Source organism: Xiphias gladius, chromosome 8 (genome assembly GCF_016859285.1).
Source record: "Xiphias gladius isolate SHS-SW01 ecotype Sanya breed wild chromosome 8, ASM1685928v1, whole genome shotgun sequence".
NCBI lineage: Eukaryota > Metazoa > Chordata > Actinopteri > Istiophoriformes > Xiphiidae > Xiphias > Xiphias gladius.
The window spans coordinates 7185575-7201032 of NC_053407.1; the positions used below are offsets into that span (position 1 = coordinate 7185575).

General features: G+C 39.2%; 1 protein-coding gene across 3 annotated transcripts in view; it reads right to left on the reverse strand.

The window, feature by feature from the left end:
• The window catches only part of siah1 (siah E3 ubiquitin protein ligase 1), a 29441-nt gene extending 14265 nt beyond the window's left edge, over positions 1-15176 (reverse strand). For 2 of the 3 annotated variants that reach the window (XM_040133277.1, XM_040133273.1), the window contains exon 1: positions 15043-15176. The gene's annotated coding sequence lies outside the window, so the exon portion shown is untranslated. Of the gene's footprint in view, positions 1-266; positions 386-15042 lie in introns of all 3 variants that reach the window. The other variant, XM_040133274.1, reaches the window with a different exon arrangement.
• Positions 15177-15458: the final 282 nt, after the last annotated feature.

Sequence of the window (15458 nt, forward strand, 5' to 3'; positions counted from 1 at the left end):
CATCTTTGCCATTTAGATGGCTTAATCCAACTTTAGCACACATATGGCAAACAAGCTGCATGCCAACACATGCCAAAGATTTTTATTTTACTCTAGCTCTTCTATTGTGTCATCAACACAACAAATTTATGATAATTTACGATGAAAATACAGTGCTGTGACTGTAAACTACACTTTCACAGCATCAGAACACATTAAAAACTTAGATTTTCTTCTTGTCTGGGTTCTTGTTTTAAAGACAGCTTAAACATGTTTTGAAAACTCACATAAACATCGTAAGTGAAGAATTGCTTTGCTCTGATTGTTGTCCCTGTTTGGATTACTGAGTTCATGTAAATGTATCCACTGTTGGGTTAATGGAACAGCACACCTGGGAGCATCTGTCCTGGAGGGAGAGAGACATATCTTTATGCATCTACACTTCTGCCTATCAAAAACTAACAATGATTTTTTCATTTTCGACAAATCTCCACCATTTCAGAAAAGGGAAATGACTTATTTCTGTGTGCAAATTGTTTGTCTTTTTTTTTTTTTTTTCCCCCTCACAGTAGAGACAGATCTCAGAACAAAGAGAGAAAAGTTTATGGAAAGATTTCAGTTCAGTCTCTCAAAACACTAATCCAAAATGCCTAATTTACTTTAAGTCACCAAAGTTAATCTTCAGCATGCAGCAACTCAGCGATTCCCATATAAGGGTTCTACTTGGACGGCCTGTCCACGTAGATAAGGACCCGTCCAGGTACATAAAATCACACGGTTTCAATTTATGTGAATCTTACATTAGAAAGCCTTATTTCACTCTTTTCAAACCAACTAATATTTGGCTACACACCTGCCTGAGTTGTGTGCACTGCAGTAACTAAGTGGGGAGCAGAGGCTGCTCTTTGCGCAGGGGACTTCTGTAAATTGTAGCTACAGAAAATAATCTGGGTTATACTCTCCACCCTGTAAACTGCATGAGTCCGTGCATGCACATCGGTCACATGCCACACCACCCACCTGGTGACTTCAGCAGTGCAAATAGATGGAAAATGGATATAAAAAGTAAATATTATGAGATTCTGAGAGACTGCTGATGGTACACTGAGTGCACTCAAATCCAGAAAAGGTTAGCATAAAAAGTCACAAAGGAAAAGACACAAGTACTAAGGAAGGGTAGCAAACACATAGGAGAAAAGATAAAAGATACAGAAAAGAGGATATGGAAGGAGACATGAGACGAGTAGAGGGGGAGGCAGAAAACAAGCTGGGCCTCAACACAAACATGCCATTCTTTGTTCTCAACTCATGGCCCACTCTTTTCTCAGTCACACACACATTGTACAGTATTCATACACACCGTCACATGTGACAATTCACAATGCAAGCAGGCAACATCTACTTAAACCTTCTGTACTCACCCACACACAAACTATTCAACATATATTCTGTTACAACATACTGTACGTACACTGTTTGCTAAAGAAACTCCCTTTAAAAAAAAAAAAAAAAAGGATCAATTTATCAACCTGCCACAAACGGCGCTACAGCTGGAATGAGCACAGGAATTTTTGACATTTTACAACACCTTGGCTGCAGCTTGAAGGACGATTGCACAAAACAGAGAAAAAGTGTTTCCACAAAAAGATGCACTATCATGTGAATTATCTTAAAAGCTCCTTCACCTTTAGTCCTGTGCATGCTCCATGTGGCTACACATGAGAAGAGTCTGAAAAAGGAGTTCCAGGGTGGAGCTTGCAGCGCCACGCTCGCTGGCTTCAAATTCACTTGGATCAGAGACATAGGGGTAGAGCATTCATGCAGCCCTTCAGTGCCATATTTCTCTGGACTTTTCCATGGAAACCACACACTGTTGCTGCTGCCCTAAACAGACAACAAAACAGAGGATCATATTTCTTCCTCTTGGTCCCCCATTTAGGAGGGGTAAGCACATGAGGGTCCAGGGCAAGCTATAATGAAAGAATGAGGGCTGTGTCCAGACAGGAGCAGATGGAGATGCTTAATAGACGGAAAAATAAATGCCCACTAGGGGATGGGACAAGAGAAAGAGACCAGAATGCCCATGCCTGTGTCAATGGAATCCCAAAAACTACAAAATATCGAATTCCAAAGTCCCTCAGTCACTGCAACAGAAAGAACAGCCCCTGACATCCAGTGGATGAAGCAGGCATCAATCAAACCTGCCTATCAGGACCGAACTGAACATCAAATAAAAAAGGAGCAACAACCAGGTTGCTAGGGGCTAATGCTGCAGCATAGAGAAACATAGAAAAGCTCACTAATTTGCTTTCTCTTGCACTGAAAGCATTGCAAAATTAGTCTGTAGAGAGTCTGTCTTTACTGGACACTCCCTGGCTGCTCTCAGCCTCTAGGAACTAAAGGCAACATGAAACAGGTTAGCGGAGTCACTTCAGATTTTCTCCAACGCTGGATAATTATCCTTTTACAAGTTCCACCTTTGTTTCTGCTGTTGCCAAATCTTCAGGAAGTGTAGAATTTGGCGCTGCACCCCTGCAGCTTTTAACAGGTATATCTTCTTCCAAAACCATTTCGCAAAATTGCAGATTTGCGACAAAAAACTACAATTCCCACAGAAAAAGAAGGGCTGGTTGTATGAAAAACAAATCTTATGTTGTGTAGAAGAGTTGCTAGAAAAATAATCCTTTACTGATTAGAAAATAAAGCCCTGCTCTCTTGGTTTCCTGCTGGAAGAGAGTTGTAGCTTGCAAGAGAGGGAAAGAAGGGAAAGTCCCGGATATAGTCTCCCTCCCCCTGACTTTTTCTCCTCTGCGCTCTTTTATCCAAGCAATATTCTCTCTGTCCCCTGGAGTGTGCTAGGTGTCACTGCTGCTGGGATTGTTTTTGCTGGACATAGAAGCTAAGCCAGCATCCTATGTCAGTCCAAACAGTGCATGCTCACTCACACCCTTCCCCTTTTTCTTTTGGTGGCTCCGTACCCAAACACATAATCTCTTCTTCTCTGCAACACATCATTTCTCTTTCACACAGACTTTCACTTGACTCTTACAAATTTTCTTTGCCCCCCCCAACACCTCATCTATTATCCCACGATCCCTCCATTTTCCTCCATCTGAATGTATATTCCTTACATGCTTTCCCTACCTCGAGCCTGCATATTTTGCCTTTCTCCTCGATGAACAGTCTCTCTTTCAGTCTCTTTCTCCCACTTGTGTTTCTTTCTCTCTGCCCCCTCCCTCGCCTGTCTCTGTGGTTGTGCAAGTCTCAGATTTCAGCCTTGTCTAGCTGCAGGCTGTACCAAAAGCTGCCCTTACCGACACCATACCTTTCTCATTGTGTTTTCTTTTCACTCTATCTTCTTATTGACTACCTCTCACACCATTTGTCACAAAGTAACAAGCACATGTATCACATCAAATGAACTCACACCTAATATTTTCAAAAAATTCTTTAAACTTGGGGAGTGTACTGTATGTTACCACTTAACTCGGGCATTTGCTAAATTACAGCCACAATTTGCACATCAAAACAATGCGACATATTTCTTAGATCAGGGGACTTCATCCCTCATGATTCGAATGTTAACGTTTAATTTCTAGAGTCATTCTAGGTATGTCAAATGTTCACTTCTCATATGTTCCTTTCTCTGACACAGGCTCAGTCTCCTGCACATACACTCTGGCTCTCTCTCTATACACACACAACTGAACCAGCCAGGAAGAGAGGCCCAAGTGAAACCAAAATATCACTGAGAGCCAGAATCTGTTTGTCAGCAGGAGAGAAAGTGATTGCTAGTTAGTGCATACAGAAAGAGATGCTGGCCCCATTCACGTGTAGCACTTAAATGCAACTCGGATGATTCAATCACATATGGACAGATCCAAATGGAGATGTAACTGATTTCATCCCTGTATCACCCAGCCATTTTCTTTCTCGTTCTTTCTCTTGCTAAGAATGCTACTGAAAACATCATCGTAACATACTGAAGCATATAGTTCATATGTTCATATTGAAGCAGTGTTCACAATATCATTTTTTCTTAGGTGAAGTGCTCCTAGTTTCTGGCTAAACTACCACTGTGAAAGCACATAAAGAGAAGACAGAAGGCACACTGCTGTATTCCCCCTCACCATCATTACACTGCATCTGTTCACATTATCACCAGGCAATATAAACATAATGCAGTCAGAAATTCAGCAGCACAAAAAATATGGGCACAAAGAGAGCCCGTTGTGACACACATAAACACTGTGAGCTATAAAATAGCACTAGTGACACTAGTCGATGCCCAAACTGTGCTATTAAAAAGGGGCAAGGCAGCAGTTACAATAATGAGCCATCTGGACCAGGCAGCAGTTCATCTCCAGAGACCCAAACACTTCACCTACATTCAGGGGTTTACAAAGGGATAGATGGAGAGAAGTAGGGAGGGAAGAGAGAAGCAGATTATTTACATGTTAAACACACTTTGGCAATGCAGATGCCTAAATTTTGTCAAGCCAACAAAGCATCACTGAATTGAAATTAAGCAAGAGACAACAAGACCAGTGAGCTGGAGATGTAAAAAGCATGCCTTGGCGTGGAAGTTCTAAAACACGCTAGGGCTGAGTTGTGCACAAGCCCACATTTCCATGTGAAATGAATTCTGCTGCCATTTCCATTTATAGTCTGGCTTGTACTAATCCAATGAGAGTAACTGAAACAAGGTCAACATAAAGGCAAAGAAATATATTCATGCTGTTACCTGTCAAAAAGTATAGGTTTTGATTACATTAAGTCTCCATTTGCAGTTAAAAGAAATATCACTTGACCTGCCAAAGATGTGCCATTTAACAGTGCTGTGGTAGATATAATGATCACACTTGATGTAATTTCACTGGTCCCAATCAGTTCACCATTGCTCAGTACATCCTGTAGTTAAATCTGAGCTAAATATAACATAAAGATCAACTTTTCCCATTATGGATACAGATTGACCCCTGCATTATAAGTCAGCAAGGGTGGATGCAAAGTCAATTTAAAAGCACTGACTAGCAGATTACTGTCCCCACAAACGCCTGAGAAAGAATAGCAAGATGACAACATGCTTAGGTTCCCACCCAAATGTCTCACATTTTAACTGAATTTTGAGAAAACTGGCCAGAGAAAATGCAAAATTCACCCTCTACCTTTATGTGAAAATCAGAAGTTGGTTTGTTGAGATAAAAAGCTGGTGGCACTAGTTTTCCTGTTGGATGCTATTAAACCATTGCAGAGCAAGAGGGCACAAGAAGACAAATTCAGAAGAGCGTTGGTAAAACCTTAAATGGTGAAAACCGTGTAGAAAACATTTATGTTTGTTTCATGAATAAATTTGAGGAATATTACAGTCTCCTCATTGCTCAAAACAGACCTGGTGTCTTCAACTGCAGAGGCTTCAGTGGACACATGCTTCTTGTACGACATGATTTATTTAATTAGTACATTTATAACATTTATAATTGGATTATTGTAAATAATCAGATCAAGGTAATTGTGTTATTGAAGCTTTTATATGACATGCAGTAATCTGATGTCCCCTATGCTCGAGTTTATGGGATTGCTTTGATAGCTAATTTTAATTTTGCAACCAAATATCCCCTATTAAACAGTGTTTAATAAGACTCCATGCACCTCCTTTGCGGACGTCTGTGCTCCAAGCACATTTTCTTTTAATAGACATAATTACTGACTAAAATTTATATGCCATAATTACCATTACCAGTATTGACTGAGTATAAATAGATCATATGTAACTGGTTTTGCTGATCTGCATAATTGTGATTCATTGTTTTTAGCAGCTTGCAAGTTATTGTAAAGTTAACATTACATTACATTGCATTGCATATAGAGATGTTTGCCACATTGATAAGTTGGCTAAAAAAGATAAAGACAAATTAAACTGTTATCATTGCCTTTAATTGCATGTCAAACTCCAATGGTGAAAAAAAGTTTGCTTATCACAAAATAAATCACACTCATGTGACAGCTTGGGCATAATGTAATTATGTTATCTATCACATTTGCTTACGTGTTGCTATTTGAATTGTTTGGACAGGTCAGCATGTATGTTAGCGAGATGCTTATCCAAGTTGGACGTGTTGATTACCTTGGTCTGCGTAGGTTTAAAACATCTTTTAGACTGGTTTTGTGGTGTCCATTGGCTTGCCCTGACTGTCCGCTATGTAAGCGAAATAATGCCATAATTCGCTTTGTGCGACTGCTTTGTCGACCAGCCATGGACAGTAGGCAAGAGCACATGTATTTGCAGCCATGCCTATCGTTTTGTCGTTTTCACAGTGAGTGGAAGCAGGAAGCAGAGCGCTTCACACAGACTGCCACGCTGTCGCACAAAAACGCAACTCAGGAAATATGGCTCTTAAACACTGTCATTGTTAAAGTATTGGTACTAACAAAATGGGGTAAAGTACTGTTTTTAACCGCAAGATATTGTGATACCTTTCTAGTATTTGTATACCATACAACACTATTCGAGGATAGTTCTTGACTCTTAATACGATTCTTCAGGAGAGAGGACCCACTCACTGACACAGATGGGAAATTGGTGAAGCAGAAGAACAACAGTTTCCCCAATGACTGTACCTTGCTGTCTGTCTACCGCATGATGAATTTTTGCATCTACTTCAGACTGTAGAGAGCTGTATTATGACATTTTTAGGATGAAAGTAAAGAAGTTAGATCATTATAGAGAGCACCACGCTATTTATTGAAACAAAGGACATTTTGTTAGCTACAAGTGCTGGAATATCACTTGGAAATTGTGTAGCAGCAAGCTCACAACCCAAACTCAATCCTTGAGTGAAACAAAAACAACAAATCATCAACATTTCCTTTAGGGGTAATGTTATAACTTTCGCCTTGGCAGTCATCTCTTTTCCACTGCAGAAAAAAAAAAACAACTGAGTAACTGCAGCTTAGCAGCTTGTTACCATGGAGAAGCCATGCAGAGCAGGGATATCAGGGCAAAGGCAAAACCCCACACACACACACACACACACACACACACACACACACACACACACACACACACACACACACACACACACACACACACACACACACACACACACACACACACACACACACACACCTTTTGTCTTATGTTCATGCAGACACACAAACACACGAGAGAAATAAAGCAAGCAGGGACTCCCTTTGGCATTAGTAAGAGATCTAGAATTACCTCACTGCTACAGAGCCAATGAGTCACTGTCTCTCAGTCTCTCTCTACACACCCACACAAACCCCTCCTGCATCAGGCCAGCAGTCAGAACAGCTGTCAATCTTCTGAGCTGAGCTCTATTCATATTTGCTGCTGATGTTTTGACTGGGCAGTAGAAACTAGAATTACCACCTCACGGTTGTACGCCTCTGCCAACTAGTCGGGTTGCAGTTTATATCCATGTCTGTCCAAACTCAAATATGTGTTCACATGCTTGGCCAGTAAAGCCAGTTCTGACAGAACACATAGTTGTAGCCATGACGGTAGACAATGCTACAAATATGGATGTTGCTGCAAGGAAGCTACAAATTCTCAATCGTGGATGCTTCATATTCAACTCAGCATCACAGAAGACCTATAATTAGGGGTAGGGAACCTTTTTCCTATCAAGGGCCATCTCAATTTTTTGAGAGATGGTAGTGATGATGATACTAGTCGCAGTTGGTTTTCCAGGTTTGGGTCAGTCAGTCTTGAGCAGAACTGAGTCTTTGCTAGTGTAAGTTTTGAAAAGAACTGCTCACAACAGTAGGCTGTCCCAGACAGAGATGCAAACTTAAGTGTATATTTCCTCCGAATGGAAAAATCCTCTGGACATACATACAGTTTATAAAACTCAGGCAGATAAAGGTTGTTGCACCTAGCTTCGAACTCGTTGTTGCTTTGCAGCTCAATGAGTTGCAAGCAACTCACTGAGTTGCTCTGCTCAGTGAGCTGCTTTGCATTTTTATGCCTCTGAGACAGCGAGTAGGCATAAAAATGCAAAGATCTGCTGACAAGCTAAGTTGTAGACACAGGCAAGCATACACAGCATCTCATCCTCCTTGATATATTAAATATCATCAGAAAGCAACAACGGTCATACCAAATTAACACATTATTTTCCATAGTTGATCCATAAATTATCCATGATTATTGATAAATACTGATACTTGATTTTGTCATTGCTGTGAAAATCAGCATTTAGCAATTGGTCGACAAAACACATTGAGACATGTAATTACATCTTAAGACAACCCCAGCTGTAAGAAAGCTTTGAAGTGGTTAAGAAACATCACATGAAAACAAGTCCAGTGACACCGTGCATGCACAAACACACATGGGTAGTCAGGTGACGGCAGAAGGAGCAACAGAAGAAGAAAGACAGCTCAGATGGACCAATTGAAATTCAAATACAAGATGTGTAAATCAGGCTTTTTGGATACTAGGGAGGATGTGAGGTTGGGGCTAACTGACCAAATTTACCAAAGTTAATCAGCAAAAAATTATCTGGTACTGAAAAAAGGTGCATCATCAAGTGTGTGGCATCTTTTCAGATTCAAGCATGGTAGCATTAATTAACAGCAAGCTTTATTCAAGCAGTGTTTCCCAGGAAAGGTAGCACCACAGAGCATTATGGCAAATCTACTGAACACCTGAAGCGTCACAACAGAATACAGTCTGACAAATGCATTATGTGAAAAAAAACAAAACAAACTCTAATGCAGAGATGTGCATTTCGTATATGTTCAATTCAAATTAGAGGATACAGGCTACTACAGAGAGAGATGAGGACAAAATTGGGCTTCAACGTTATGTGTTGTTAGTATGTATTGTTAGCATGCACTAACACTAACACTAGCATCAGCGACGGGTTTGCAGTTGATTTGAAAAACGCATTGTACATTTGTACATATGTTTCCTTTGGCATATCTGGCACACAACTTCTTGGGGGTAATCTTTGCAAAAACTGGTAGTTATTCCAGACGCTTGACCTTTTCAACATCTTGCTAGCGTAGTTGTAATTTGTAAGTAAGTCACATGGTTACATGTCATTATCCCAGTGTCAGCGCTGGTAACACTGGATGAGAGCTGTGACGCACAAAAATATCACCAAGATTACATGTCCTTGTTTGAGAATAACTAATAATTAGTGTTGATGCATAATGAATAATGTTGGATTACCATTTCGTATTCGTATTCAAGCCAGAAATATGCAGTCGTTTGCAAGTTATTTTAAAGCATATCCATGTTATTCAACTAAAAGCCTTTTTTGGGAATGACTAGTCAACAACCTGTAAAACATTCTACACTATGTTAATTAGGGCTGACCCCGACCAAAGATTTCCATAGTCAACTAGTAGTCGTTAGATCAAGCCATTCGTCCACTAGTTGCCACACATTTATGGTATTTCATCATTACATATATCAAAAATGTTACAAGTAACATTATTAACAGTGTGCTACATTACAAAGAAATACAAAACTGTAATAATGAGCCTTTAAAATATAAATTTTACAAGCGCATGCTCAAAGCGAGCGAGACTAGCCGCCTGTTAACGACACTGGCAAAACCAGTAATGATTCTGAATGTGTCGGAACAACCAGCAAGGAGAACGTTAGAGCGAGCCTTAACCATGCTAAATGGCTAACTTTAGGCTGCTTACATGTTTCAAATGATAAGCCATGTTTGAGGTCAAAAAACGACAGGTGAATGTTTGCATTTTCTGTCATCTTCTTGGGGTCGTCCATTAGCTTCTTGAAATTATCCCACAGTATGGATTTCCTGCCAGACATATGTAATTACTGTAACACACTGTCTTATGTTTCAATATCTGAGGTGGTGTTTCACCCAAGAGTTGTTGTAAGGCAGGAGTCATTAGCGGAGTCCAGCTTATGACACACGAGTGCGTTATACAGTGTTGCTGCTGTTCATTGTACTACTTCTCTAGGTCCCTTTTATTAATTTATTACTAAATGTGCACGCTTACATTACTATCTAATAACCGCAGGGTCCAGCCGTGTAAACGATGTCTTTCTGTGATCGACTGAGTGACAAAGCGTCACCACGAACTGTGGAGTTTGATTTATTTTCCCTGCGACTAACTGTACAATCAAGACCTGGTCCACTGAGACTCATTTCATCGACTATTAGGGGGTAGCCGTAATGTTAATAGTGCAAGCACGTGTCACTCAACTTTCACCACTCTTATATGGTTACATCATCCTTACTGCAGAACTCATATTATAAATGAAACCAGCCCCCAAACACTGCACCTACAGATAGGTGGCAGAATTTACCATTGAGGAGAAAACAGTGGAAAACAGTTTCTAACCTCTAATGGTTCACAGAGAGGCTGCATACCAACAAGAGGAACAACCGTCAGCTGGACAACATCCCACTAGTGGACCAACATCACTTGCAACCAGCCTGTGTAAGGGGAAATTCAAAATGTTGACGAATGTGAGAGCGGGTCAAAATTCAACAAACTGCTAACGTGTGTTAATGCTATGCCACTGGGACCAAATACAGCAATGGATATATGATAAAAACAACATTAAATTGGCAGTTGAGGTATGAGCATACCACAAACACCAGGATGATAAGCTCTACTTACTAATACAAATATGACAGTTATAATAAATAAATTTATTGGCATATGTTGCCAATAAAAATGTTTATTTTTTTAAAGCATTTACATATTTTCTATATAAATAAAAACTAATACAACCTTTTTAGTCCCTGCTTTTACAAATACATATTTATTTACGAATCATACATAATATCTACATCAGTTTCTCTGTTACAAAACTAATGCAAACTGTTTGAGTTTGTGCCACTGCAACTGAGCTAAATTACTTTTTCATCCAACTAAACAAAGTATGAAAAAGCAAAACTCCTTTATTTTATTGCATTTTACTGAGTATGAGGATTTCATGAGGATGAGTCTTTCCTACCCATGACATAAATCCCCATCATCTTGACATCTGTCAACATCCATCCACATATGAAAACCATCCCTGTGGCTACATTACCAAACGACTAAGCCTCTCTAAAAGCTACTGAAAACCCATGAGTCAAAACAACTTCATTTCTGCTGCTGCATTACAGGCAACCAACACTGTACACAGTCAGCAAAGAAAATAAAAACGCAAGAAGCTAACTGTTTTGGTCAGGATGGTATGTGTGATTTTGCTTATTTTAGCTGACTGAACCTCTCAAAACGGTGATGGTGTGTGCAGACTGACTGACTGACACATCTGTAAGTCAGGGATGCTGAAGACTTCAACCTTTATCACGCAAGATCAACCTGAGCTGAGGTGTAACAAATCAGAATAACGGATGACATGCATAAAGGTGTGCAGGGTCTTTAAAAGAAAAAAGTTCTTCCAGGATTTTGTTGTCAGGATTTAGGAAAAATTCTATTGGGGTCTGGAAACCAGGCTTTTCCCTGGATTTATTCCCACTATCACATCTTGTACTTGGCTCTAAGTGTGTGATGTCTGGATCCTGAATAGTCCTTAGTGCAATGTGGCAGAATTACACAATTAGTGTGGTGTGTTAACAAATTTGTACTATGAAGAACTTTGCTTATATTATTTATTATGCTAACAATTTTACATTTACCCAAAATAATAATCATCAGACAGGTGGTTGTCATTACAAAGGTTGCAGATCCTCCGCTTTCTATCCAGGACTTTATATCTTCCAATAACCTTGGGGATTCTGGTGTGATTCAACCCGACATTACAAATTGCCTATCTTTACAAGGTTTTCCTTACCATTATAATACTTAGGTGCAGTGCCGAAACATTTTTGTGCAGCGCCTAAACTGAATGAATGGAAAAAACTATGCTGAGTTCTCTTCCGCTTTGGAGAGACAGGATATCATATTGGCCCTAAGACAATATTTTTTTTCCCCCTGAAACTTAGGTTTAAAAAAGTGGAGGCTGTCCTGTTTCAGGACTAGACAAATGTGTGTTCATTCATTAAACCTTCGATGTCTTTACTACAGAAAAGAACCAGGGAGAAAATCTGTCAAACTGTCAAGAATTACGGCTGTTAAAGATGTTGAGTTCAAAAACACAGTCTGAAAATAGTTAACTGTCAGATACCATTCACGATTAGTACTGTTCTACCAGTTTTATTTTGTATGGCGCACAGTGTGATCACTCACAAAAATGTAAAGGATTACTTCAGGACATAATGCTCACTTCATCAGTGAGCATATTTGTTTCACTTTTTTTCTTGCTAATGTCTGAGTGTAATGTGAAAAACAACCTCAACTGTGTCAATAAATGAACAATGAAAGACTTCTTTTTAAAAACAATACGAACCAATAACATGTTTCAATGAAAGATGTGATCTATAGAATAGCAGCGCTTCCTAAATCCTGTTTGATTTTCCATGAGAACAGAATTATCCTTGCAAAACTTATATTACCTTGTGATACATTTATAATGCATTTCTAAACACTTTACCCAAACAATTCAAAAGTATGGTGCCTCTATAGTTGTTTGTCCATAGTTTTATAATTAAACCAAGCACCCAATCTTAAGGGGTAACACCAGAGTCCAGAATCTTGTTGTAGAAAAATATAAGGGCATATAAATACACGCAGTGTTTTAAATTTCAAAACTTAATCTATTACAGCGGCTTTTCCAGATTTCAATTTTAGAATGACCTGCTTAGTTTCTTAATCATTAGCCTTATCACTTAGGATGCTAAATTTACTCATCAAAACGGCTTAAAAAATCCATTGCAATATTGCAATACACACAAACATTTAAGTTAAATCTACTCGTTGTTGGTTTTGTAATCAAGCCTTAAAATGCTGTATAAGACAAATACTTTTCCTATCAGTGACAGACTTGGTTAATGGCCAAAGGATTGTCAAATTTCAAAAAAAATATCCAAAATAGATGAAATTGAAAACAAATTTAAAATTTAAAAAATTAAAGAAATAACAAATAAATAAATAAATAAAATAAAATTCAAAAATAAAAAAAATAAATTTGAAATTGAGCAAATATATTAAGATATATTTGCTCAATTTCAAAAACATGTCTAAAAATTAATGAGTATTAATGTAAGTAACATTAATCAAAGTAATTAAAAGCACAATGTGTGTGCCATTATTGGTTGCAATGGAACCAGTAATACAGAGATGACATTGAGGTACTTCATCTAAAGTTTGACAATATACAATATATTTAGTTGACTTTTTAGTGAATATTAGACACCTCAGATTGACTCTGGGTCTCCCTCAGAAAATTTGCCAGTATAGCTTCACACCTCGATAGAGGTGAACCTCCATTTTAATGATCTGTGGGACACCCCAGGCATCTTCTGCCAGACAGCACTGTTGTAACCACGGCACAGTTTTTTGTGTGCTATAGGCCACGTTTAACAGTATTTATGTATTATCCAATGATGAGATGCAGTCAGTCAGAGAGATTAAATCACATCCACATACCAGTCACAAATGTGATGTCAGACCATACAGTAGCTGTACTTGTGGAGTACTCTAGCTTAGTCAGCAAAGACTACATGTGTTTTTTACTCTTAAAACATTACACAGCATTTCTGGTCATACAAAACATTAACAAACAGGCTCACAACCATGTCCTATTACCACTTCAATACAGTCACACATTAAAAGTTACATTAGCATGTGAACACCTTTCGACGTATGTCTTTGATTACTTACGTGCTTCCCCTTTGAGGAAAGACTTAATACTTTTGGCTATAGGATAAAATAAATACAATAAAAAAAAAATAATATTCTATTTTCAGAACTGCAAATAAATAATTTCCAAGTTTTATGCAGGCCAAAGATGAGAATTTTCAAACTTGCAAAACGTGTGTCATAAATCCGCAGTCTGTGCTTTTTGGGTTGACCATTTTAACCTTTGCATGTTTAGCATTGATGATGACACTAAAATCACTTCCACGTGCCCAAAAGTCACTTAAAATTATGTCGCATATTTTAGCCCTTGACAACTTACTTTTTACCTTTGGCATTTTATGAATTCATTTGTATGGTGACCTCACGTTAATCCCATCTTAGATTCACCCCACCTCAACCTGACCAGAGACCTTGTTAGCTAGAAAAAGAACAAATGAGCTTTAATGAGGTTCCCTTACTTGACTGAAGGAACTTTATCATAAAAAAGGTCACACTGTCATGCCTTAAGACTTTAGCTTCCGGCAGCATCGTTCATAACACATCTACAGGTGTCCACATTAACAGTAACGCGATCTCGCCAACTGCTGCACTCGCAAAACACACAGAGTTGAACGTGTAATAAAGCAGATCAGAAATATCTGAGGAATAGTAACACCTAAAAGCTGATATTCACTCGTCCTCCTCTTTGAGACAGGTAAAACACACACACACACACACACACACACACACACACACACACACACACACACAGGATCTCTAGCAGCCAGTCCTTACTTTGAGTAAACATTAGTCATCACTTCCTCCACAGCCGTAACAAAACCAGGTTATGCCAGTAACGCTACTACACAAAACAATGCCATGTTATGTTTCTGTTGACCTGAACTAACCTGCTTTGAAAGCAAAATGGCCCTGTCTGGCAAGGCAGACAACAGCGTAGCCGGACTAGCTTTAACTGTTACAGACATACAAGGCCTCGTCTTGCCGTAAAGCAGTGCCCCATAGCATACTAGCTAGCTGAATCGGTGACTTGTTAGCTTAGCAAGTGTGAACAAGATAGGAAACCGATACGTTAACGTTTTTCATGCACAATTCAGTGAACGTTAACAACAATGTTTCCTCGCCAGGCATGGCAATCGACTGCCAGCACAGACAAGTGTGTATTTTAAAACGACATGACAACAAACAAGCTAACAACACGGCTAGCCAGCTTTTCGCCAAGCACAGCTAGCTAACAGCCAACATTAGCACCGCGCTAACGAAGGAAGCTAATGTCTGCTACAGCAGGGCTGTTGTTTTCTCCAACACACACTACACTCGAAAATCTGATGTTTCACTCGCCACGGCACACCTGCTTACCTTGGACGAAATATCCTTCAGTTCAATGCAGATAAACAGGTGGGCGTATGGCGAGGTAATATACACAGAATCCTTCTTTATCGTCTTTCATTCGTTAGCTGGCTCTAAACATTCGCACTGCTCCTGGATCAGAGACGAGACGCCAGGCGTTAAGTGCCAGCCGCTCCAGAGCGCGCACAGTTGTTGAAGTTTGTCGCGGGAACGCGCTAAACACGGATCTCATATTGTACAAATTGATCAAATATTAAAAATTAAAGAATGATTTCATTATAAATATATTTATAAACTCATGCCTTACGGTTACTTTCCTGTTTTCATATTGTTTGAATCTATTTTTCCCAATATAATGACCAGCAACACACACCATCACCAGAGGATCGAAGTTGGCTGTCAGCAGTGCTGTTTACTTTTCATTT